The 26,339-nt window shown below is 41.4% G+C and overlaps 1 long non-coding RNA gene across 1 annotated transcript; it reads right to left on the bottom strand.

Moving 5' to 3' along the window:
- Positions 1-20,183: 20,183 nt before the first annotated feature.
- Positions 20,184-23,296, bottom strand: LOC109283418 (uncharacterized). The gene is made up of 2 exons (XR_002090573.2): positions 23,111-23,296; positions 20,184-20,782 (listed from the first exon to the last, which is right to left on the bottom strand). It is a non-coding gene; the product is annotated as an uncharacterized LOC109283418 (long non-coding RNA).
- Positions 23,297-26,339: the final 3,043 nt, after the last annotated feature.

Raw genomic sequence — 26,339 nt, forward strand, 5'->3', positions numbered from 1 at the left:
ATCAAAGACAGGAATACCCAGTTACCTGTGGGGGCACATTTCTCACAAGAAAACCACTCTCTCTCCAATCTCTCAGTCCTGATCCTCAAAGGAAACTTACAAAACACTTCCCAGATATGCGCCTATGAACTCCACTTCATCAACCTCCTGGATACCAAAAATCATGGACTAAATATAGACATTGGATTTATGACACATTATAACCTGCCTGACAGCTGACTCCCCAGGCACCTCTCCACTATTCAGCCCCCCTCAGCCTGTCTCTCACCCATTGACTCCTCAATCTACATTTTCACTGACTGCCTATCTTGTATGCATACCAGCCCAGCCTCTGGCTTCTTTCCATCCAGGAAGAGTACACGCCGACTACAGAAACTTCCTCAGCCTGACAAAGGGTTTTTGAACCCGAAAGCTTGCTTAAAAATTGTTTTTCAGCTATTTAAGTTGATCTAATAAAAGATATCAGATTCACCCAAAGAACCTTGTCTGCCTATGTCCTTAGAGCAACGTGGCTACAACCTATTTCTGGGCTAATGCATCCATTATATGTTTTTCTCTCTACAAAGGATATGCTCTACACATTGAAACTATGCTGTCCAGGCCATAGCAGGAGACAGCTGTTATAATGCTTAATTTCTTATTCGCTAACATAGTACTATAATTTTTCCTCAAGTTCGGAAGTTGGAATTTAATTGGAAATATGTCAGCCCCCCATTCCCATTGACCCTGTTTTATAAATTGTGTACACACTAAATAACAGAATTTTATCTACCTGCATGCAATAAACTAAAAATAAATTAAATTGCAGATTTCTTGGTTGGAAAAAATGCATTTAGATTATGTACTGGATACAAATAATTATTAATGAGTGTAGTTCTGAATTCATAAATAATGCTAATTCACTCATAAATAATGTTAATGTATAAATATTACAGAATATATGTTTCCTTTAAGCAAGGTAATACTTTTTATTCAGTTTATAACATGAAATAATGCCTTTAATCATTTTGGGCATCTTTCTTTAAAAAAAGAAGTCCTTCTCTTTTCTCCTAGGATTTTTTTTTTTTTAATACGGAAAGGCTTAGTGTTTGTATTAAAACAAACAGATTTCATTTCAAAGCATTATTAAAATAAGCAACCTTTGAAAAACTGAAGTTCCATCATTTCATATATATTTTGCTAGTTGGGTTTTCAAAGGGTTTTATCTTTCATTACTTTTAATAACCTTTATGTGCATGTTTTAATCATATAAATGTTTAGGTTCATTTGAGCTTCTTTCATCCCAAGTCACTTAAAAAGAAAATGCTTCTTTTGGGCAAGATAAATGTCCTCAGCCACAGCTCTTGCACACAGACAAGTCCCTGGTCTGTCAGTGGGCACCTTAACACTGTGGTAAAGCTAATCATAATACAAAATTTTCTCTTCTGTCTCCTTTCTTGAGTCGGACCTTCAATTTGCCTCCACTTCCTGTAATCCTATAATGCTTAGGCCTAAGAAAGGGAACTCAGTGCTCAAAAACATGTCCAAGAGGTGTCCCAGTTATATAGTTGGGCCAATAAGGGGTATCACAAAAAATCCTTTCCCCTAGTATATGTCCTGGATCATCACAGCTACAACACTCTGACCCCACTATAATTCTTGAATCACTTTGGCTCATGAGTGTCTCTATTTCTTCATCTCTAGCCTGGCTGTGATTATATCAGTCCTCTTTATGATGCTTATGTAAAGTCCATTTAAATCAATAGAAAGGCTCTTTGAATTTCTCCATTCCAGTTAAGCATTTGGTTTTACTTTTGATTTTTTTATAGTTATATGATTAATGTCTAATCCAGCATTTCTTCCTTTCCAAAATTCCCCTAGGGGGAGTTGGGATACTTTACAACAAATGCTGTTTTGTTTTTTTTTATTTGTAAAGGTTAAGTTACAGACCATATGACCATCATGACTGTAGCTGCTTAATGGTAACCCATGTATATTAACCCTGTATAAATATAACCAAGTAAAGCATTTTTATCCATTTATAAGAACACCACACCCGTCTCAGTAAAAGTTCTTATTATACTCAGCTGGCAACTCTTCAAACTCTAGGGGGCGGATGGCTGCTCTTAAATATTAAAGTAGCGCCGAGTTATTTTATTAAATCTCTTATTGTTTTATTATTAATACACATATATTCCATACCAGATTATGATATGACCTTTAAACAGTGTCTCCTCTCCACTATTTTCCAACTCTGTCCATTGGAAAATAAGCTCCCACTGAGCCACAGAGTATTACCTGAGTGTACATGAGTCCTATATCACTTACACACAGAGGGCACGTCTTCATGAAATGTCTACTGTGGAGTAGACTAATTAGCTCCGTAGTAAACATAGTGAGTCTACACATGCACTCCTTTTAGGTTGGAGTAAACTAATTATTTTCATAGCAGCACCCGTGTAGACGCTGCCCTACCTGACTGGGGCACAAGTGTGCTTCATTGTGGAGGCTGCCTGGTGGCTGGCCCTCCCTTGTGCCCCAGCCAGCCCCTCTGCAGCACATTGAACTGGAGGGGGTGTAGGGGAGAGGAGCATCCCCGGGGTGGCAGGCTGACCCCTGGGGCCTCCTGCCAGCCAGAGCTGCTCAGACCCAGCTCAGTGTGCTGTGATCCACAGTGCACATTCAAATGGCATGCCTGGGAGCAATAAACTCTGAGGCAAATCTCTGGAGTTGATTGCTGTGAATTAATTGCACCTGTAGACATGCCCAGGGTGTGTCAGTACCATTGGGCCTATGATAACTCAAGGCTCAGAAGGACTTTTGGAATATAGTATAATTTAATTGAAAGAAAAAGACACACAGACTTGTTCAGGGCAGTGTTTCTCAATCTTTTTACACTCAAGGCACCCCTCAAGGATAGCTCTTAGTTTTCACTCATTTTTTTTGACTATGGTCAAATAATAGAACAATTTTCTATTGCAAAGAACTCTGGAAGTTCACAACAGGTCAAAATGTTTTCATGTTATGGATATCCATTTGAAATCTCTGAGTTTATCTTGTAAATAATGTTACCACACTTACCATTGGTAAAATTGCATAACGTCCTGTGGCACCCTTAAAAGGATCTCAAGGCACCCCAGGTTCCATGGTACCCTCATTGAGAAGCACTGGTTTGGGGTGTAAAAACACTGTATATACTTTAAAGCACAAGCTAGTGTTAGTAAGAATTCTTAAACTAAGGAAATATTAAGGTTATGCATTTGAGTGTAGAACAGTGACTATCTGTTTTAGTTTGAAGTCAGGCAGAAGCCAGAAGGTAGAATAGGGTGGCACTTCAGGCTGTAAACAGTTGTCTCTTTTGAGGCAGTCCTGATTGATCTGAGTCAAAATCCAGGCAGAAGGAGCACAGTTCTTTACACACATAGGTCTTTCAAACTGCATTGCTGTTCAGTGGCCAGGGAAAACACAGCCTGAAAGGCTTGTCTTTGGAATTACTTGCAATTAACTTGAATGAGTTGCAATTAACTGAAATATTGTCCCAGAAAAAAGTGCTAGCAGATTTTATCTTGCATACTTTACAAGTACTTAAAGTGGAACGATGAACTGGTATGTCTATAGGATCCCATGCAAAAGGCTTTCTCCAGGGAGAAATCCTACCTGTGTTTATACTCTCTCGGTGAAATAGACATAGCACTTAGAACAGATGTAATTTTCTTAGTCAAAGTTAAATGGAAGTTACAGAGTTGAAGGGATAGAAGGAGATACTGAGACCCAGTCAACAGTGGCTACATAGTATAGGGTGAGTGAGGGGAGGACATAGTAAGACTGTAGCCTGTGGGGTGGGTTGGGATTGGGGATAGGGGAGTTAAGGGCACAACACTTTCAGAATAGAGAAAATAGTCACCGCACAATGAAGCTGCATCATTACAGAGTTGCAGGTTTTAAGGGGCACACATTGATACAAGTAAGAGCATGTGAGGGATAGATCAGGTATAAGTGTCCTCAGTTGTGGTCTATTGGAGGGGGCAGTCAGGCAGTCCCTTTTAGGTCACTTCAGGTTGGTGGTCTGTTGGAGTCCATGTACTGACATTCACCTGTGATGTGCTCAATGTAGATGCCCCTTGATCATCTGACGTTGTCAGATACCATGAGGCACCTCAACAGTTTGGCATAGTGGCAGGGTACTCAGCAGGCACACAGGATGGGTATTGCTGGGGTCCCATTGTTGAAGTGCCTCAACAATCTGTGCCTCAACCATTCCCTTGTATCCCTGGCTTCTCAGGTTGTCTGCCAGCAGTTTGTACTTCTCCAGTTTATGCTTGTGGGCTTTGATGAAGGCTAGCTGCTGGTTCCCAAATGGGATGGTGACATCAACCATTGCTATGTGCCTATTTTCCCTAGGAATCTACTTGGCTATGTCAGACTGGTTTAAACTTCCTGGAACATTTCAAAAGCACACTGGGAAAATCAAGTACCATTTTGAGCTGGTCCTCTTTGAACCAGTTCAATGTTATAAGCAGACAGAGCATTCCATGCATAGCATCCTGTTAGTCCTCCTGGCATCCCAAAGTGTACTGCTTCTCTTGACTCACAAGCCCATACAGGGCATGGAGTTACTTTGGGCTGCAACCCGGACTCTATTGCCCAAAGATCTATTGCCTATAGAGACCACATTCTGCAGGAATGGGGAAGCAGAAAGCCTCTGGGTGCTGATAGATTTGCAGCTTCCTAGTCTCACTCATGGCACATCAGAGATAGTGATGATCCAGACATTTGCTGTTAGGGCGGGAGGATGGAGGGTTGAACTGCACTTTGGAGTTGATCCAGATAAGGAGCTGTGTGCCTGAAACTTCTCCCTGCAAGTTGCTCCACCCTAGCTCTCGTGCTATCTGAACAATGGGAAGGGGAAGAAAGAAAGGAGGGAGTTCAGACTGGGGTATGCCCAGCCTGTGCTGGGTGGGGGGCATGGATTGGAGGCCCCTGCTTCGGAGGGGGTCTCCAATCTACCTGCCCTCTCTCCCAGTGTAGGCTGGACAAACCCATTGGTGGAGGGAGAAAAAATTATTTGGGGGCAGGCGTGCATGTGTGCACATCTCCACCCCCTCCACCCAGCAAGTAAGTCTGTGGAGGAAGGGGTGGGGCAAGCGAGAAGGCCCTTGAGGGGGGCAAATTGAGGTCCCCACAGTCAGGGAGGGAGTGGGGCAGAGGCAGGTGCACGGCCTGGGGTGAGTGGGCCCCTGGGATGGGGCAGGTCATGGGAGAGTTGGGGCCTGGGTGGCTCACCCTAGGGTGCAAGGGAGCTCCTGCTACCCTGGAGGCCAGGAAGGGCAGGTGCAATCTTTGTGCAGGGTGGAGGCAAGCTGCTGCTGCACTCCACTGCTGCTGCCTCCAGAGCTGCACAACACCTGTGCCATGTCCCCTGCCTGCCCAGTTGTGGGACACACATGGTGTAGTGTGGTTCCGGAGGCAGTGGCAGTGACAGTGGTAGCAGAGCACAGAGCCCAGCATGCAGCAGCAACCTGCCACCACCCCACACACAAATCTGGGGGGCATGTGCCCTGCGGTTCTCCCCCCTCCCCATCATGCAGACAGCACCAGGGGTGGGGCTGGGCTGCATCAGCCCAGCTGCCCAAGCAGACAAAAGTTTAATAAAGGTGCTCCACTTTGGAGTGCCTTCATCTGAACCCCTCATATTATAAGGGTTCATTTATCATGTGATCAATGACTTTTAAAGCGCTCTACAACTGTGCACTTCTGTCAGGCACAGCTGCGGAGTGCTTTCAAGGGACCGATCATGCAACAAATGTTACTTCTCTCTGTGCCCTCTGTGTCAGTTTCAGTTTCCTTCTAGGACACTGTGTGGGGATCCCAGGCTTATTTGGGGTGAGGGAAACCATGTTGTGGAGGGGAGCCAGGCTTTCTGGCCCCCTTCTTGTGATGGGTTGGAGGTTGTGCCTGTAACAACTGCTGGGTGGTGGGGGGGAAGACCCATTATGCAAATGACACTTGATAGAACAGAATGAGCATAGTATTGGCAGCCAATGTGAAGTGGATCTGTTCAGTAACTTAATTTTTCCTCACACTCTGCTGCATTCCTACAACCAGCCAGACATGCCCTTATGGTTCTACTCTACATAAAGGGATTGGAAAAGCTGTAGAGACTTGGGTAAACCCTAGAGCACCCAGCCCTCTGAGAACCACGAGAAGGGAGGGGGGACCACAGAGGCCCCTGACACGTGGCAAACTCTTCCACTCCAACCCTTTGTCCCAATCCTGGTCTTCCTTCTCTTCTAGGGGAATTTCAAGGAAAAATCCAGGCACTAACCCCTGGAAGGCATGATGGTCTGAGTACTCTACCACTTACGATAGTCATGCTACTCTGGGTACCCTTAGCAGCCTACATGTTGACACTTCTGTCCAGGGACATTTGTGAACTGGTTCCCAATCAGTGGCATTTTTGGAATGGTTCAAGTGTTATGTCTCTCTGCACCCTTAGGCAATGGTTCAGAGAGGTGTGACTTTTCATAGACAATAAACTAGTTGGTCAGAAAGAAAGGGTTTAAAAATAGAGGGAAATTTAAATACAAAAGAAAGGTACAGGGAGTGGGACAGTTCTGAGATGAGCAAAAAGTGAGTTGAAAAAGTCAGTAGGAATAGACAAGGAAGTTCGCACATTGAGGGCCATAGAAAATAACAGCTGGAATTAATACCTAGTTCAGGTAATGGGATAAAGAATGAAAAGTTTCTATTCAGACCATGTTTGACAGTTCAGTCTGTGTATGATTTCTTGTTCCACAATTTCATATTCAAGTGTTGGGGTTTTTTAGCTGTGAGGAGATGGGTGTATATTTTTGGATGACTTGACTAGATGTCATAAGAGCATGGGAGAAGTGCATGTCTTTTAGTGCAGTTGAAGTATTTCTGGGGCCTTTGAATTGGATATTAATATGTAAAGTGAGTTTGTTCTACTATTGCCTTAACTAGTATAGTCTTTGGCTTGAAAGCACTTATATAGTCAAGCACCCTTATGCTCTTTTCCATCATGTGCGAGGGTAATGGTAGAAGTTACTGTAGAAGTATACAGAGAAATGCTATCCTCTGCTATCCAGACTTGTCAAGTGAGTAGCATTCCTGTGACCTACCTCTCCATTTATGGAAAACTAAATAAATACACACACACGTCTTCCAAAATAACCTACTTGCTTTTGGGGTGGTTGTTCGGTATCTAATACACTGCAACCAATCTCTTTAATGTAGTTTTTCAACTGACTCATTCATCAAAATTGTGAATTTTAATTAGAGGACAAAATAGTTTTGATAAAAATAAGAAGGAATTCAAAAATTTTCCCTCAGATTCAATAAGTTTCTACTGTCTTTTTATTGAACAATTTTATATTAGCCTCAGTGGAATCCTGGTGTAAAACTGTTTGTAAATGTATAAAACACCAAATTCTACATTCATGTGTATCTAAGTCTCCTGACTCAAAAAGTTCAGGTGTACAAGGACTGAATGAACAGACCCATTATAAGAGGTGATGTTACTATGATTTTATTGATCACTTTAAGTATTTAAACCAGACATTGATGATGTTCTGGAAGACTGCCTGTTGAGTGAATTGAAGGCACAGACAGAAGTGGCAGTTTTCACCTGATCTGGCCATAGCAAGTGGTCTATAGCCATGACCAAACACAAGTGCATGGCTGCAAACTGCTTAAAAATGGTCTGCACCCTTTTTGCATGACCATTTGAACCCTCATTGCATGTCTCATCTTGGGTTCTAGTGGTGAATAAACAAACTGATTCTCTACCACTTACTATGCAGTAGTCTTAGTACGAAATAAAATCCATGAAACAGAGCCAATAAGAAATACTGATATAAGTGATAGAGGTAAGGAGAAACAAAAGTACAAGTAACACAGTTTTGGGGAAGAGACGGTTCTGGAGGTTGGGGAAGAATTAAAACTTTTTTTTTTTTCAGATCCAAATGGTCCTGGAAACAGGAGAGGTTTGCAAAGGGGCACACCTAATTTACACCACTAAGAATAGACAGGGATCATTCTGCCATGATGCTTTTCTCTTAGTTAATGCTTCAGTTTTGGAGTGCCTCAGAAAACTCAGCCTGTTACCAGGGATGAGGGATAAATAGTTCAGGATATGATGAAACCTTCTCCACCAGGCTTCCACTAACATGAATTTCCTATAAGGGAAAATTTTGCACTGGTCTTCTCCAGCCACTTATAGGCCCCATCTCAACATTTCTACACAAAGTGAACTTATTATGCTAGCAAGTCAGTCTTTAGTAACCAAACAAATTAGGCCAGTTCCTGAGCTAGTGTAAATTGGTTTAGCAATATCAAAGTAATGGGCCTTTGCTATTTTACATAATCTCAGAATCTGGTCTCCTCCTGCATTATAAATATCAAGTTGTATATTTTTCTAAAGCAAGGTAATATCTAGAAGCATTTTACCTGCCCCTCAAGGAAAAGGAAAACTGGCTAATACTTTAGGCCAGTTAATGAGCCTTGCAGAAACACTGAAATCAGGAAAACACCGTTAATGCTGATGATTATTTTGAGCAGCATCTTTTTAAGTACGATCTTTAAGACTGACTGGAGTGCCACTTAACTGCATTTTTAAGCTGGTCTCTGAATCCAGCTGCCAGCTAGAAGTCTCATGAGTGTTGCTACAGCTCTAATCACACTGCTGTGCTTTTCAGGCATTTTTTGCTGATACGGGCTATAAAGGTCAGGCAGTTCCTGTAACATTTATTATTCGGTGCTAGCAACATCAGACATCCTATAGTAATTTACTCTTAGAGAGGAGAGCCACTACCCCCTCATTCTTTGGGATGAAAAGTATAGGTCTCAAAGTCCTGACCTCTGAAATGCTTCATGTCCTGTGACTGAAAGATATTAGAATTGAAAATGACATAGAGTGTACCCCAAACTTACATGGTCAGATGGGGTAGGAATATAAGATTGCTGTCAGCAATAATTCTTACGTAACTAGAACACACAATTGCACATCAAAAATGTTTTTTAATAATACCTGTCCTGAAGGCATTTTGAAGTGCTCCTAATCTGTAAGGCATCAGGCTGAATAAGAACTTACATTAGACATTTTGCTTTTATTTCAGTCTCCATAGAAACTGAATGTTCAAATGTGTTAAGTTATTTTTGTCTTTGGAGTCTTTATGTGCCTCAGAATTTGGACATGTGCTCAGGAGGAAAAAACTGAAATTTCAAATAAATGGTGTTGCCATATGTACAGTCGGCAGGTTAGTGAGATGGTTTTGAATGACTGTTGTGGCAAAAATAAAAAATAAAAATTCACACCTCTTTCAGTTCACCTCTTTGACATACTTTATGGCCAAGATTTTACTTGATTTTAAAATTTTGTCCAATAAACAAAATATGTGTATGTTGAGAATATACGTGCTCAACATGGCTGTCCCCAACTGGAATTCAGCTAAAATAAAGGCCGGTGATGGCCACTCATCAGTAATTACACCTACTTGGTTTTTTGTCTGTTAGCAGAAACATTTTAATTCCTCCAAACCCAGGGGAAACCCAGTGCAGGTGAATCAAAGCTAATTTTATTTGGCTCTTGAGAACAGTGGTTTATTAAAGAATCACTGTATTCCAAATCAAGTACAGCACACAAGGAATGGCCTCACAAAGAGTAATATTCTGGTATCCTGCTGAATTAAGAGCAGGGTAAACCTTGTCCTTGGGGGTGGAAAATGCTAATACCAATTATTTTTGCTGTTATTGCTTTACAGTACTGTTACTTGACTGTTGGTAGAGCCTGAAATGAAATTATGAAATTAAATTACAGATAGGTGGGGGAGTAGGTTTTTTATCGGTACTCATTGGTGAATGTTGGTACTAAGCAAAACATCCTCATCCTAATAAATAGCATAAGAAGATATATAAATAATACTTCAGTGTTCATCCTCGAATAGCACTTGTTTGGTCTGGTTTTCTTTTAATTAAATATAGAGTGTAAAAAAACTGTAACAGTTCTAGGAAAGCAAGGGAAGAAAATGCAAAGTTGAGTGCAGTGTAAGGCCCTATATATTATCTCATATGATAGTTCACATTTATTCATTGCTTTATGAGAAACAAAAAAAACCCCAGAAAGACTAAAAGTGCCAATGCTCAGAGAAAAGAGAAACCATAGGAAGCAAGGGAAAGATGACACCTGGAGCACAGTGTCAGACAGAAAAAAATACCATTCAGAGCCAGAAAATTGTCAACATACAACAGAGAAAAAGCTTGATCCTTCTAAAGATGCTGTGACAAGAACATGAGCGTGTATTATAGCTCAGTAGCAAAGAACTTTGCTGCCTCCAAGCTACTGCACAAAACTGTCTCTAATTTCTCTTCAAAAGCTGCTGGTTAACTAAAGACCAGCCACACATTCAGTTTGCAACTAATGAAAATCCATGAGGTGCTCAAAAAGCACTACTTCAAGGAAAGTAAGTTAAGTAAAGTTTCAATGAAAAATACCTTGGCATGGAAAGGAGGTCAGGTGTCAAAGGGAAATGAACGTATTAACCTTTAATGTGGCAGATAGCTGTGCATAGTCAAAGATATGCCTTTTAACTGCGCTCTGTTTTTTAGCAATAAAGAGGCAGGTTTTATAGAAGAGGTCCATAGTTCTTCAGGGTCATTGCTTGACAGGCTATACAAAGTCATTACATCTCTTTTTCCCCTTTTTAAAAGCAGAGAAAAATTGTTTTACCAAAGACTCGAAGGCAATCTGTTCATTAAATATATAAGGCAAAGAGTACCTTCTACAAATAGAATGCTGTTTCTATGCAGAGTGTGGTCACTAAGCCATATAAAACAGACACTAGCAAATAGCTTGTTAGCTAGAAAATAGCTGGGTTGTGAGCCTGCTGTACTTTAATCTCTTGCTGTTGCAGTGTTTGGCCTGCAAAATTATTTTTGGTTTTAATAATGTCAGAAAGCTCACCTTGTTCTGCTGAACTGAGTATTCAAACAGGGTGCTCAGAAAAAGCTCTGAAATGTAAATCTGCCCATTCAATAGAAAAGATGGACGGACACTGATATAATATTTGAAATAACAGATTTTTGTAATTTACAATACCAGCATGAGATTTTTGTACATCTGATAAATAAACATGTCTGTATATTTTTGGAATGCTTTAAGGGGGGGTTCCATAATCTTAATTCACTCAAAATTTGATTGTTATATATTAGAATGTGTGCATGACCCATATAATACACATTGCAATAAATGTTTGGTCAACAAATATTTCTGACTTTGTAGCTGTTCACACTTCAAGTCCTAAAATCCCTTTAGTTTTGAGTATTTGGGATTCTGGTAATACATTACCCTACATTTGAGTATTGTTCTTGATGAACTGACAAGAAAATATTTGAAAGGGCCAAATTATGAAGTGAACTCTACATGGATCTGATAAAAAACCCACAGACATTACAGGTAATACTCCCACTGATTTCATTTGACTTTAGATCTGATTCTGGGTGCTTAGTGTTAAGAGCCTGATTCAATTCACATACTACTTAAGTTAAGGGAGTGCTACCGTATGTTCTAATTTTAGTCTGATCCTGCATAATCCCACATTTTCAGGTTCAGTTTTAGGAAAAAGTTTTTTTTTTCCCTGATTACAAATAGATACCTACAGATAAAGACCTCGAACTGTAATTGCCCTTACAGAATCCCACAGGAGAATCAGATAACCCAGAAAAGGACCCAAAGGATTACATGCACAAAACCTAGTGAACTAAAAACTTCACTGAGAAAATTTCTAAACTAGTATTCTTATTGCAAATATGTCAAGGCTGTCAGGGACCCAATTATGGTCAACCCATGTATAAGGTGTGTGCAATTTCCCCCTCCTTTGGAGAGGGGGAGGAGGTAAACTTATAACAATATGGTAATTACCTTAATATATTTGGAGAAATGCAATCCTGTTTGTATATATCTAGTGATACCATTTTTTCTCCGTGAAAGTTTTGAAGAGGAGGTTTTTCAGCTTAATGTGACTTACAAGAAAAATGCATCTTTCTCTGAGTTACATCCATGCCCAGAGGAGAGCCTATCTACTAAGTTTGCATGTGAAGGAACCCCTTTTTATGCATGTATTTGGTATGAATTGTCATGGAAGAGAGAGAGGAAGTGTGTAATATTAGTCCAAGATAGAAGTTAACGATAAAATGTTTTGATTAGAAAACTAGAGATAGGATTTAAGAGGCCAGGGGAGATATTAAAACAGTTCACCTATCTTTTCCCATAACAGGTACTATTGTTGTATATTTTGTGTAAAATAAGAGTATGTGAAGGAGTTTCCCAAGAGAGTCAGAGTATGTATAATGTTATGTTAGATGTATTCTCTTTATACACCTTTTTGTTAATAATTTGAATCTTATTGCAATCTTACCCATAACATTAGTCCAGAATAGGAGTTAAAGACAAAAAGGTTTGGTTAGAAAACCAGAGATAAGATTGAAGAGGTCAGGGAAATTATTTAAGAGAGGTAGAGAGAGTAGACAGAGCATCCCAATGACAATCATATGGCTATTGCCAACCATATAATTACTTTGAACCACATTCTGTGTTGGAACTCATTGCATTAAAAAAAAAACAACTTTCTGCATCACATGCCAAACTATTTGAATAACTAAAATCTGTCTCTTGCTCTGTTATGTGTTATAATTTAGGTGTTATTTGTACGTTACTAGTTGGTACTAGTTTGTGCTTTTACTGGAATCTATTATATCACAACTGGCCCTTAAGTACTCTTGGAGCTGTATAGCTAGATAGTCCTTCTATAGACACTTCTTTATTTTGTCATAATTATGTAATCTATTTTCTTTTTATAGTAAATGTAATATATTCTGATTTCTTGCCTGTGTTATGGTAACCTCTCTGTTTTTTCTTCATTATTCAAAATTGTTATCTTTCCTGGTAACAGAAATTAAATAATGGAGGAAGGTACAATTTTGCCTCCACAGGGATAGGTCTTCAGTTGGTGTAGATAGGCATAACTTCATTGATTTGAGTAGAACTATGACCGTTGACCCATGACTGGTAAAAGTGATCTTTCTCAGTAAACAGTTCCATACTACTTGAAGACATTAATCACCAATGATGGCACTGGGGTCAGGAGAAAGTCATGTGTGTTGTCATTTTCTTTGCTGTCAATATGAAATGACAGGCAGTATAAAGACATGTGGAATATCAACAGGAACCTTAACTGTTCAGCATTCTAGTCCACTGTCCCTTGCATTGTTGTAATCTTGCATTATCTCATTCCTTTTCCCTATATGTTGCCTTTCCCTACATTCCAGATATTGCTGCTGTTATTTATTTAGATTACAATAGTACCTAGTGGCTAAAAAAAGGGATTGGGACCCACTGAGATCCCTATACCCTATCTTACAATTTGAGTGTTCTGTAGTATAGCAACTGCCGCAGAAATTATTTATATCCTTATCATAAAAACTGAAATTTAGGAAGTTCACATCCCTTCTTTTCATCTCTGTTGTACAGAAGATACATTAAAACATTACATTGTATGTGGGACTTTTAATATTTTGATCACATACCCAGATACAGCTGTACACCTATGCAAGTAAGTCTTTTGGGAACTAGACTAAAGCTATCTGTACAATACTGCTGAGTTGGTGGTAAGTCTACATCTTGCACAGCTTTTGAAGTATTACTGATGAGCAGTCAGTTACTTAGAACACTGCAGATTAAAAAGAGCTATGTATGGCATGTCTGTGTTTTGTAGTTGTTAATATCTTTATACATACATTATTAATACAAAAGCTAGAGAATATTTTGCAGATATTTGTGTTAGGAAGATGCAGTCCTTTACTTCTTCTTGTTCTAATTTCTTTAATCTGACTTGGATCCCCATTTAAAGTGAAGTCTGAATATAAATAGAAACATATATTATTTAAGGAAACAGATATGTAACATAGGACCACATCCTGTGACATACTTCTAACTGCAAGACCCTAAGTTGCTCACGGCCATCATCTGCTGCAGAAAGATATGTGAAATGAGCTTTGTACAAACATTGATTGATGTCAGTTCTTATAGATTCTAACATCTCTGCACTCAGGTTTGCCTGAAAAAACTCAAGGATTTGTCCTAAATCCAAGAATTTCTGTTGTCCAACTTAATGTGGTCTCATTAGATTGCCAGATTTACTCTGTGTTTTTTTAGGTGTTTTGTAACAGAATTCTAATGTTAGTAATACACCATAAAATAATTTCTGATATAATGCTGTGTTTTTCATAGTTTATAACTTAAACTTAAGGGTACATTTCTTATGTTTGTCTTTATTACAGAGGTGAATAATTCTGTATATTTGAGGAAGAACAGTTCATTCATTTGGAAATAGGAATAAGGAAAATTATACAGATAAGTGGGTTCCAGATGTAACACTCAGGTTTACCAGAAGAGTTTCAAAAACACAGAGGCTGTAGCTTGTTCGCTAGCTTTCTTTTTAAAGAAAACCTAAGGATTCCACATTAAAATATTTTAAATAAATCTTAAAATGAAAATAAATCTTAAAATATAAGCAAATGTTCAAGTTAAGGCTTTTGCTTCCCTATCTATTTCTCTCAACCAATTACTCCAAATATTTAATGTTGTCTAGGTCTGGCTAACAGCCTATTTTTGATCCAAGTCATCAGTGCAGTACTTGTACTTTATCCACCAATTTCTTCTTGACTGCTTATCAAATGGCTAGCTTAAGTTCAGTTAGATTGCCTCTATCAGTTTTCCATCATTTATTTTCTTGGTCAGCCTTTCAAAGAAGTCACCCAGATACACCTGACAAGTTATAATCACAGTAAATCTATGTTGATGTTTAGTTTTTTTGCTCATTGTCTCCTAATGACAACATCCTGTTTTACCTAATGATTGATTTGAGAATTTTGCCCAGTAGGTCAGACTTAGTGCCTAAAGCTTCCATTATCATACCTGCTTTGTTCCCCTAAGTGTATTTGGGATACATCAGACCTTTTCTCAAGTTTCTGTTAGCCTTTAATCAATACTAATGTAGATTTCAATGAAATAATTATCCAGATGGATGTCACAGTAAATAGCAGAGAGAAACAGCAAATAATTGTCTATCCAAATCTTCTGCTGGACAGGTCTGTCCCATACAGAGCAGCACGCAGCTGAAGCCGGATTCCCATGTGCTGCTGGGGCTGGGAGGAGCCCGGCCAGGTCTGTACTGGCCAGCAGAAGCAGCGGTGGAGCCGTGTGCCGCTTAGGACTGACCGGTGTAGGCAGGGGGAAAATGCAGCTGAGCCCCTGGCACTCTGGCCGGCTCATCCTGTCCCGAGCGGCACATGGCTCTGCCGCTTCTTCTGCTGCCTGGTGCAGACCCAGCCGGGCTCCTCCCAGCCCCAGCAGCTCATGGGAACCCGGCTTCAGCCGCACGCTGCTCTGGATGGGATGAACCCAGCTGGGTCAGCACCAGCCAGGAAAAGTGGCATGCAGCTGAAGCGAGCTTCCCACATGCTACTGGGGATGGGAGGAGCCCGGCTGGGTCTGCACCAGCCAGCAGAAGCGGCAGCGGAGCCATGTGCTACTCGGGACGGGACGAGCCCGGCCGGAGTGGCAGGAGCTGAGCTGCATTTTCCCCCTGCCTGCACTGGTCAGTCCCAAGCATACATGGCTCAACCGCCACTTTTGCTGGCCGGTGCTGACCTGGCTGGGCTTCTCCCATCCCCAGCAGCACGTGGGAAGCCAGCTTCAGCTGCGTGCTGCTCCAGATGGGACAGACCTGCTTGGGTTGGCACCAGCCAGCACAGGCGGCAGAGCTGTGCGCCGCTCGGGACTGACCAGTGCACGTAGGGGGAAAGTGCAGCTGAGCCCCTGTGGCTCTGGCTAGGCTCATCCTGAGGTTCATTTCATGTTTGTAAAATGCTTGGAGAGCCCCACATAGATGCACTGTATAGAAATGCAAAATATATTTTGACTTATTTGATTGGCACCTTGGGCTGAGATTTTCAAAGCTGAGTTGAAAGGCCAAGTTCCATTAAAATGAATGAGATTTAGAGGGCTCCAAATCCTTTATGACAACTTTGTAATATGCCTATCTACCCCTTTTTGCAAATCTCAGCCACAGTTTGGAAGCTCAACCAAAGAACATAAGAGCTTCTGAACATAAGAGCATAAAAAGTGCCATGCTTGGTCAACCCCATGGTCCATCTAGCTCAGTATCCTGTCCCGAGCAGTGGCAAAGGTGGATGCTATCGAAGGAGAGTTTTGAACTGGTTAGACCCATTTCATTGTCATTTCCTGATGTGATACTACTTCCTGTGAGGTCTTTGAATATAGCTCGCCGGCCCACTAGGTGATAAAAAGTTCCTGATCTGGCCCCACATTCAAAAAGGTTGGACACCCCTGGTTTAGAGGATCCTTAATGATCTTGGAAAACTGAAAAATTGGCCAAAATTAATCAAATTAAATTCAACAAGGACAAGTGCAGACTTCTGCACTTGGGTCACATAAATTGCATGCACAAATGCCAGTTAGGGAATGACTGGTTAGTTAGTGCTGCAGAAAAGGACCTGGAAGCAATATTGAACCATATGCAGAATATAAGACAACAGCATGCTCTTGGTAGAAAAACAGCCATCAATATCCTGGTGTGTATTAATAGAATGCAAGTCAAGGGAAGTGATCCTTTATCTATATTTTAGCATTGGTGAGGCCTCACTTGGATGTCCAGTTTTGGGCCCTGCAATTCAAGGAAGGTATAGACAAATTAAAAACTGTCCTCTGGAGAGCAACAAAAATGATTAGGGATCAGGAGAATGTGATTTATGAGGAAAGGCTGAAAAAACAGGAATTATTTAGTCTGGAGAAGAGTAGACTGAGCAGGGATTTGATAACAGTATTTAAATACTTGAAGGGTGGTTATATACAACAGGGGAAATTTAGGTTGAATATTAGGAAAGACTCTCACTATGAGGGCGGTTAATCATTGGAATAGGCTACCCTGGGAGGTTCTGGAATCTCCACCCTATCCTTGGAAGTGCAGGTTATACAAGCACTTGGCTGTGATGATTCTGCCTCAAGCATGGATTGCGCTAAATGACCTCCTGAGGTCTTTTCCAACCCTACTTTTCTATGATCCCATGTCTTGTTACTAACTGAACTACTGAATTGCATGTCTGCAGCTAGGGATGGCATAGTGGTATAGTCTCTCAAGGGAAGAGGTAGACCTGCTATTACTTGGATCACTTTAGATTGTTTTCATAGATGTTAGGGTCGGAAGGGACCTCAATAGATCATCAAGTCCGACCCCCTGCATAAGCAGGAAACAGTGCTGGGTCTAGATGACCCCAGCTAGATACTCGTCTAACCTCCTCTTGAAGACCCCCCAGGGTAGGGGAGAGCACCACCTCCCTTGGGAGCCCGTTCCAGACCTTGGCCACTCGAACTGTGAAGAAGTTCTTCCTAATGTCCAGTCTAAATGTGCTCTCTGCTAGCTTGTGGCCATTGTTTCTTGTAACCCCCGGGGGCGCCTTGGTGAATAAATCCTCACCAATTCCCTTCTGTGCCCCCATGATGAACTTATAGGCAGCCACAAGGTCGCCTCTCAACCTTCTCTTGCGGAGGCTGAAAAGGTCCAGTTTCTCTAGTCTCTCCTCGTAGGGCTTGGTCTGCAGGCCCTTGACCATACGAGTTGCCCTTCTCTGGACCCTCTCCAGGTTATCCGCATCCTTCCTGAAGTGTGGTGCCCAGAATTGCACGCAGTACTCCAACTGCGGTCTGACCAACGCCCTATAGAGGGGAAGTATCACCTCCCTGGACCTATTTGTCATGCATCTGCTGATGCACGATAAAGTGCCATTAGCTTTTCTGATGGCTTCGTCACACTGCCGGCTCGTGTTCATCTTGGAGTCCACTAGGACTCCAAGATCCCTTTCCACCTCTGTGCCACCCAGCAGGTCATTCCCTAGGCTGTAGGTGTGCTGGACATTTTTCCTCCCTAGGTGCAGCACTTTGCATTTCTCCTTGTTGAACTGCATCCTGTTGTTTTCTGCGCACTTGTCCAACCTATCCAGGTCTGCCTGCAGCTGTTCCCTGCCCTCCGGCGTGTCCACTTCTCCCCATAGCTTTGTTAACTTTACCCCATAATTTGGTATCATCTGCAAATTTGGAGAGAGTGCTCTCCACACCCTCATCCAAGTCACTGATGAAGATATTGAACAGCACAGGTCCAAAGCTAGAATATTGTTTATTAAGTGCCAGCTATGTGCTCAGCACAATACTAGACTCCAAAGTAAAGAGACTCCAGCATCATTGAAGCAGGAGTAAGGAAAGAGACTCAGAAAGATTGGGTGAATTAGGAGATGGTTACATGGCTCATTCTCTATGTAACCTAACAAGGCATCCTATTACAGGAATATAAAACATCTGTTTTAAAGTAATTGTATAGATTGGGCATTAAACTTGAAATATTATATTATTTTATTTTTTGATCCTTCCTTGAAATCTACCTCTTTCCAAGATTCCAGTCCCATGACTAGAGGGGACTAAAGGGGTGCCATGGGATCTGATACCCAATCCCAACAATTTTGCTTCTTGGCTTGCTACAGGTGCATGGCAGGAGATGCAGTTGCGGGACTGGGGACTTCTGCTCTCAGTCTCCATGGTGCAGTGGAGCCCTTGACTCTGATGCACTCTGCAGGCTGGGGGCCCCAGTCACCTGCCACTTCCAGTGTCTGGTGTGCAGTGGACTCAAAGTGTCTTCTGTACTCTGGAGGCTGGGAGCACAGATCAGGTGATGCTCCCAGCCTCAGAGGTGCCTCTAAGCCATTGACTCCATTGTGCTCCAGCATCTGGGAGCAGCAGCAGAGAGCAGCAGCTGATTGGGGCTCCCAGGCTCTGCAGCACAGCTGAAATCAAGGGTTCCATTGCACCCCAGGGCCTAGGAGCACAGGCCACGGGGCTCCAGTGGGCAGTGATGTTAGGGACTTCACTGTGCCCCATAATTTGGGAGCACAGGTCAAGTGATCTGTGCTCCCAGCCTCCAGAGTGCAGCTGAGTCAAGAGTTCCAATGGGCCGCAGCAGCTGGGAGGAGCAGTCAGCTGACTGACACTCCCAGCCTGGGGAGCCTATGGGAGTCAAGGGTTCCCACATGCTCCCTGGGCTGGGAGCCCCAATCAGCCAGGCCACATGTACAATTTAAGGTGTGATGCATTATTTCGCTGCAATCATGCTTCATTTTTCTGAGAAAGTCTTATTGAATCTGTTGCAGAAAAAGTTATGGTGGCATTATTTCCAATACATTTTCTTATTGTTTAATTTATGTAACTGTTTTTAATTCTGTCACAGTAGATTTTTCAGAAGAACCTCCAAGGTGGCAATCCACCCCAAACAAAAGGGAATCAACTGAGGATATTCTGCCTGTTCTGTTCTCCCTACTCTGCTGCAAAGAAAACAGACTACACATTAATGCAGTCCCAGGATAGCAGTAACTTATGTACTAATAAGTCATACGGATTTTATGTATTGCAGCACACTGCTATTCAATAAATAAATTTTAAGAACTCCAACTCGGAGCTTTTCTCCATGACAGCCACTGGATCACTTGATAGTTACGCTACTTCTGATGTGCACATCTTTCTATCTTCTTGAGAGACTGCATATAGGAAAGAAACCATCAATAAAATCTATATAAGATGTTGGTGAAAGTTGATGAGACTTTTCTCAATTTTTTGTATGTCTATATGTTTATACTATTTTCAGGGGTGTTGGTTATAGCTGTGTTGGTCTGAGGACATAGGCAGACAAGGTTCTTTGAGTGATATGTGTGGGATCTAAATGTGATATCTTTTATTAGGCCAACTAAATAGTTGGAAAATTGTTCTTTCGGCAGCGGGGAGGAGTCTCTGTGATAAGCCTGTGAAAATGGTGGCCGGTGCCATGATCTACCCATAAAATTGCCCGTTTGACACCTTGATTTTGATAGATCCCTACATATCATCAGTGTAGGCCACACTCTTGCAGCTACTTCTCTACAGGTGGTTGTTCCTGGGTTCTGTCTTGGCCAATGCTTTGTGCACAAGCATTCAGAATATTTTCTGTGCTGTGACTTTTGGTGCCAGGGTGTGCAGTGTGTTTTTCGGAGACCTCAATGTTACACAAAAAATGAATCACAAGGCTTAGTTTAGGGGCAAAATCTTAGCCAGCTTTATTACCTATAAATCACCTACTTGCTAACACATCTGTCCAAAGGGTTACAAGACATTAGCCTTGGATGTTGGTGATAAGGCACAGGCTTAGTGCAAAGTTAAAAAATGTCCAGGCTTTCTCTTATACATGAAGTAAGCCGTTCTGTTTACATCAGGCATTTACATAACAAACATTTGCACCTATATACCAAATTACCTTAATTCTTAGACTTTGTTACGAGCAGGTTTATTTTAGCCTCCTTGGCAGCAGCTGTAATAATTAATTGTAACAAACAACTCTAACACCCTAGCAATCAACTTTAGCACTTTATTGTTTGTCAAGTTTACTCCCACAGGCACCTTAGTGAGGTCAGTCTTTGGTGAGGTCTACTTTGATCAATGCTTTTAGCAAAGCCTGCATATGAGTTGTATATTCATTGATCAGTGGTTATATTATTTAGTACTCAAGCAAGGTATACACAGGTCAGTGTCTGTGCCACCACTACAATCTTTGAAACCAGTATGGCCCTGCAGCAGCGTAAATGTGGATGTGATTTCAGCATCACAGCCCTTCTCCATCTTCCCTTTGCAAGTCTGTAAACAAAAAGACAAGAGTAAAGAGCTATACTTATAATAATGCAGCCCACTCAGTGATTTGTGTAACAACAGGTACTAGCCCTGTGTTGATCCCCTATTAAAATTGCTATAGTCTCACCATCTCATAGAATATGTTTTATTATTGTTGATTAATAAATGTTATTAATGATATGATATATTTGTCTGTGATAGGATGAAACTGGCTCAATAAGCTCCCTTCCAATTTGTGTTCCAAACACTAACAGGCTACTCCACGGAAACAAAACATCCTAAAACATTTATCAGGTGTGATTTTCAAAACTCTTCTATGTACCATGATTTCTTCTCCAAAAGGGTGGTGAGGAAATCATAAAAGCTTGTTCTCCCTACCATGTTTGCGAATAAATGTGCAACAAGTGTTTAAAAAAAACATATTTCCTATCCATAGGAAAAATAGATTGATGGTAGAGTTCCATTTCCAGATGTGGCTTTCGCAGCTTTTTAAGGTAAAGCTCATCGTTAATTGTTTTAATAATATTTTTATCAGGAAATGTCAATCCATAAAAATTTGTTTTGAGGAAATATACTGTTTTCACCTTGGTCTTTTGTATGCGAGGTGAGGGGCTCAACCAGCTAGCTAAAGAGTAACTACCGTATTTTCTTATATAATGCCCTCCTTCCCCCCAAATAAGAAATATATCTTGTTTTTGGAAGGCAGAATGTAGAATAAAAGATTTTCCCAGAGTCATGGCTTAGAGCTGTCATTTTTCATTGAAGGCAGTGTTTTAGGATGGCTGCCAGCTTCTCTCTGGGACAGCAAGCAGGAGGGTGTGAGTTTCACAGCCTCTCTCAAATTGTCAGTAGTTTTTAGCTGCTCATTTGGCTGAATTTGTGAGTGGCTGTAAAAGGGTTAACACTGGATTCTAGCCTCCCTGCTTGCTGTCCCAGAAATAAACTGGTAGCCTTCCTGCAGCACAGTGTTTCCATGCCACTGTTCCTCTGTGCTTCTGTTTCAGTGAAGAAAAATCAATATCCCATGTAAGCCACAGATTCCAAATTTGGAGTGCTGTTTTTTTGGAAAAAGGCTGAATGTGGTAAATATTGGCTGTTCTGTGGTAGGTCTGTCTTGTGGTTTTTAGGACATTTTTTTAAACCTTTGATTTTTTTTGCCAATGCAGACCAAAAATATATCTGGAATGACAAAAAAAATAAAAAAATAAAAAAAATCAAACCCTCTTTTTTGTGAAATTTAATTATTATTTTTTCACCAGTTCTATTTTAACACCCTATTTAAGTTCTGAACTCAAGAACCAGTTTCAGAAACATTCCACCATAGAGACCTGTACTGCAGACAGCCTTCAGTAATCCTCCCCATTTGAAGTCATCAGGTGAATGTGGAGATGCTGGGAAAGGAGGGTTGGGCAATATTAACACTTACTGCTGTTTGGCTAGCAGCGGTTAAAGAATGGGGTTTTTTCCACTTGAGAAATATCCTTCTGTATACTTTGGGAAGATTATTTTCCTAGTTAGTGTAAATTAGTATAGTTGCACTGTTTCAGGATGACCTGCCTGTCTGTTCTCCCTGGCTAGAAACAGACATTCAAAAAGCCTGAGCCTGAATTGATTCACTCTTTGCAAGTTAGTCAAAGCTATCCAGTTCAAACTGATTAATAACTGGACAGACATTCTCTTTTAAATCAGTAAATGCAAGCACATGCCTGCAATGTCTCAAGCTAGAAGCGAGGGGGTGCTAAAGCATGCCTGCCATCCACTGCCAAAGGGGAGGGAAGAGAGATGCCCTCCAAGGCTCTCACCCCTGCCTGCTAGAACAGAGGGGGCATGGCCAGGCACCAGCCTGGAGCTAGCAGGACAAACAGGATGCCAGCCACCAACCTGTGGGGAGGAGGGGGGGGGAGGGGGCAGGGGGTTACTGCTGCCAGACTCAGGAGTGGGGATGGGAAAAAAGTCCTTTCTCTGAAGCAAGCATGTATTGAACACAACAATTTGCAAAGCATACAACAGGGAGCTACCAAAAATCTTTGCCTAAGCTAAGATACAGCCCAGTAACACACAGAATACACAATTTAGACTAACTTAAAATGTAAAGCAGGAAGACAAGATAAACCTTATATAAGTCTTACAAATCCTGAGGGTGGAGCGTCTCCTTACAGTCAGGCATTCAGAAAGGCTTTGTTTAGCTTTTACAGGTTCTGCTTTATAATGTAAATGTAGCTCTCTGCATTCTTTGGCATGCAACTTCCAGCCAGAAGCTGTCTGCACCTTCCCTTAACTCCATCTCCATCACATATGTGTGATGATTGTCAGGTCTTTGCCAACATTTCCCACCTCTTAGTCTGGTCCTGCAGGTCTTAGCTCTGGGTTCACTGGCGCAGGTCTTGCCTCTCTCTCGTGCTCCAGACAGATGTGGAATTATCCCCACCCTGGCTGCAGGCAAGCTGGACAGAGGGAGGAATTAACTCTGTTTCTGTCTGGCTGCAGGAAAGCTGTGGAGGCGCGGCTGGGGCTGGCAAAACCCAGCTGTCATCCATATGGTTTGCCAGTGTGGGGGGAGGAGAGGAAACGGAGGGAGGAATTTGCCTTAGGGGCCATGACAGGCTAGCATCTGGCCATTCCCCACCCCTGCTCCAGCTAGAGAGCCCTACCCAGTCAGCCCTGCTGTGAAGCACACAGCCCTACCCAGCCCAGAGAGCATGCCAGGATGCTGAGGGTCTCTGATTTAAATCAGCAAGGGGTCTGGGACAGATATTGCATAAACCAGTTTGAGCCAAATCGTTTAAGTGTGATACTACATTCAACCAAGTTTATCTCAGACCAGTTTCGGCCATTTTCAAACTGGTTTATGTGCACTGAATGTCTGTTCTGTTATGGGTTTAAACCAGTTTCTGATCACTTAAACCAGTTTATATGTAATGTCTGTCCCTTGCCCCTACATCTGTCAAGGACCCTGATGGATAAGACACATTATAAGCACTTCTCCTGGAAAACTAAAGGAAGTGGAGAGAGGGAGCCATGTGTCTTCCTAGGAAAGGCAGGGCTGAATCAAAAATGTTTGTAGCTGCAGGACATACAAGAATGCTTCTCAGTTTATAATCTAGCATGTATTTTCATTCTAATAGTCATCCTCAAAGGTCACTATTTAGAGCATTGGTGGCTCTAGATTGCTATAACTTGGTCACTATAGGTTGGCTACTGCAGCTTTACAATAAAGTTTTTCTAAGATACTTTCTTAAGAATATAGAAAATATCTAAATAATATTTTTGAGGAAGAAGCTCAAAGGATTTGTCTCCTATAATTGCATTGTAGAAGCTGAGGAAATGCTTAGAGCTAACATCTCTGAAATACACAGGTATGCATACCCAAAAATATATCTGAGTCTTAAAAATACAGTACAGTTATCCAGCCTGTATCCTTAAATATGATTCTTTGTGAGTTTATTACTTCTGATGTACTTCTTTTTTTAAGTAGGATTTTATCATCTTAGGAAACCAAATAATGTATTTGTCCCCATGTAGTATTTGGAGACTGTGATGATAGGTCTATTAGAAAGATAATGTACTTTTATGAAAAAGTGAGTGACCACCACTACTGGCTATTATACGTTGATATTGTCAACAACATTCCCTGTAAAAAATTAGTATTATATATTATCTCTTTCCCCATGGGGCTTATTAAATGCAGTATGGGTTAAACATTCATTTGGATGCTGCGTCCAAATAGAGCTGTAATATAATCAGTTCTTGGAGAGAAGTTTTAGGTGTTTCTATACTTGCAGTCACTTTTGTAACCACAGATCAGTTAGACAAGTCCAAGATAGATTTAAAGAGCTGTAAGGGATTCAGAAAGATTGTAGGCAGACTATAAGAAGCACCCTTGCTTCCAATTACTTATCTTTCAGTACAGTCATCCTTGATATCAGTGTACTAGATACAGCACAGCTGCTGATTATGCCTGATTATGCCTGTCCTATTGAAGACATTTGGGAGATTTTAGTGTCAGACATTTCAAGGTCTCCAGACTTTAGACAAAAGCTTCATGAGGGCTTTGAATTTATTAAGTTAGGAAGAATTTTGACACCTAAGTCACTTTGTAGCAGTGGCGATGCATAGGGGGTGCACGTGCACCCCCAGAGAGTGCCAGTGCATCCGCTGAGCAGCCGTGCTCACTGCTTAGGTGATGGGCAACGGGGACAGGCAGGAGTGCCGGTGCCCCTCCCCCCCACCCCTGGAAGTGCCAGCCGGGGAGTGGGAGCACTGTTGCACTCCCAGAAGTGGCCACAGCTGGAGCAATCAGCCGCAGTCACTTCTGGAAGCAGCTGCAGTGATCGGCTGGAGCGATCGGCTGCTTTGCAAATGGCCAGGGGGACTCCCCCTCCTCAGTCAGCAGGATTAGCTGCAGGGGACCCCCCCCCCCCCAGTCGCTGACTGGTTGCTGGGGGGTACATATGCAGCACCAGTTGTCTATGCTTTGTAGATATAGCTTTAGATGACTATCAGAAAGTCATGTGGAAAGATATCAGAATTTGAATTGAGGTTTTCCACATGCTGTGGAAGACTTCTGGTCTGTCAACTTAACCTTCAAACCTTAAATTAAAAGAAAAAAAAACTTCAAGAAAGTGATGGTAATACACATAGCAATCCACAGAGACAAAAATGGTTCACTTGCTTAGATTCATCCACCTGGTCAGGAGAAAGATATGCTAAAAGTGGTTTGTAATTTTTCTGCTAAGTTACATGTTTTATAATACTATGAAAAAATAGGATGTAAAAGACAAAAAATAAGACAGAATACCAGTATACAGAAAAGGACTATTTATGTTAATATACTGTATAATTTACAGCTAGCTGCAACATGATGGCAGAGCAATCAAGTCATAATATGAGTTCAAGCCATATTCCAGACTCATGCCACAGGTTACCTACAGTCAGTCTAGTTGTAAATAAGTACTTGGGCATTCAGGTTCTGGGGGTCAAAGATAGCAGGATGTGATGCTAGCTAGCCACATCAAACCCTTGTTTGCTATTGGCCATAGAAGCTAGTATTACCCAAGCATGTTATCTTGAGGAGCTGTTTTGTTCAGGTGAACCTTTGATTTCTTTTGTTTTTGAATTTAGGACAGGCACATATTTGTCATAACCTTCAATAATCTTCACAAAAAGCTGCTCAATTTTATTACCAGCTGCAGCACAGCCAAGGGTTTGGAAACATGGTGAGGAAAAAAGCTCCACCATTAATGGGTTAAATATTTATCTTATATTGCTTTCTATGCTCTGAATATTATCAAAATGCTTTGTGCCAAATGATATAAAATTACCAGGATTGTCACTGTAGAAAACATAAATTGCTGAAGACAAATATATTGTCAGATAAGCTGTCAATGTGATAATCATGCACGTGTGTCACTAAATTGCATAAAAATACATGTATTTATGCATGTGTTAACCCTATGATATGTTAACAGATGGGATAACCAAAAGAATCTCCAATGGGAATGTTTCTGTTCTTTTTTATTATTATTTTTATTGCTCGGTAACCCACAGATATCTGCTATTGTAT

Source organism: Alligator mississippiensis, chromosome 1 (genome assembly GCF_030867095.1).
Source record: "Alligator mississippiensis isolate rAllMis1 chromosome 1, rAllMis1, whole genome shotgun sequence".
NCBI classification, from domain to species: Eukaryota; Metazoa; Chordata; order Crocodylia; family Alligatoridae; genus Alligator; species Alligator mississippiensis.